This window comes from Sorex fumeus, unplaced genomic scaffold (assembly GCF_029834395.1).
Source record: "Sorex fumeus unplaced genomic scaffold, SorFum_2.1 ptg000269l, whole genome shotgun sequence".
Classification (NCBI taxonomy): Eukaryota; Metazoa; Chordata; class Mammalia; order Eulipotyphla; family Soricidae; genus Sorex; species Sorex fumeus.
The window spans coordinates 361,781-363,273 of record NW_026606326.1 but is presented as its reverse complement, the minus strand read 5'-3'; positions in this window follow the sequence as shown (position 1 = coordinate 363,273).

Genomic DNA, 1,493 nt, shown 5'->3' with positions numbered 1-1,493 from the left:
TCTACCAAAACTGCCTTTTCTGTTTCTGTCAAAATATGGTCTCTGATTTACTTTTTTTGATGGATATAATGTCAAAATCACTATTTTAAAATAAAAGGAAGTGCAGAGAGTGAACAGCCATATATAAACATATATTTGCGGTTGTGAGTATGTATCAAATTTAATGTAAAAAATGAAGTAAAACACTTTGTATGTGACCGAAAGGAAGTCAATGTTAAAATCACACAGCAAATGTGAACATTAAGCTAAAATAAGGCTTACCATATTCTAATCGAATATTTTCCTCTATTATTACATGCTGCTTTTCCTTAACTGCTAAGTTTAGGGATAAGAAATCTCGTGAAATGCTTTGGAAAATATTGTTCCTTACCTGACTTGATCAGAAACGAGGAAATATCAAAGGAAGGTAAATGAGAAGAGGAGACAATGTAAGAGTATGTCGGAACACTGAAGCGATAGTCCACAAGTGTCCAGTACAGATGACTGATCACTGGTGATTGATCATTGGTCACTGGTCACTCACGATGATCCAAACTTGTTTAGAAACAACTGCACGGGAGCCCCAAGATTCTACAACGTGCTGGTAGGTTTGGTGGGAGAATGATGTCATAAAGCAGGCAATTGAAAGTTAGAGGCTAGCCAATCGGGAGGTCCGATTCCCCAGAAGAAGACTGGATTGGATAGATTAAGAGGTAGACTTAAGCAGGCTAGAGAGATGGAATCTTACAAGACAGTTACAACAGTTTCACTTTCTTCAGACTCTTGGGTTAGGGAAATACTCCCATTCTACTGATGACTTACATATTTCATTAATAAATGAACAGTTACTAGGTAGTAATTTTTATTGTCTAGTTACCCAACAACACTAAGTTACTACTAGTGTTTAATAATATTAAGTGATATGTTAATGCTTTATAATGTACATTATTATTTACTTTAGAGTTAGGAAATGATGAATTACTATGAGCAATGTTCCCGAAACAAAAAACCCTAAGTTTAGGGTGTTCCGCTAGCAAACATGCACCCAGAAAAAAGAGAAGGCAAGGATAGATTAGATAACACAGTATCTGCCAGCTGTAAACTTGTGCCAGGCAAAAATAGACTAATACTTTGTAAGGTCTTTTAGATTTAGGGGACAATATAGACAAAACTAGAATAAACAACTTTCACAATCTTTGATTTATTTATTTTGATTTTGGGTCCTCACCTAGCCATGCTCAGGGCTTGCTCCTGGCTCCACACACAGGATTGACTCCTGGAGGAGTTTGGTAGACTGGGTGCAAGAGAGGTACCCTACCCTATGAATTCTCTCTCCTGCACAAACAACTTTATAGTTTACAGATTCCTACTGAATCTCTCTGATCTACACTAGCCTCTTCTCTCCAGCTCCCTGTGGCACGTTTATATACTTCCTAACTGTCCTGATGTCTCCGTCCACTCCAACAATGGCTCACCTGTAGGGATCTGCTTCGGTTGGGGTGCAATATTGCATT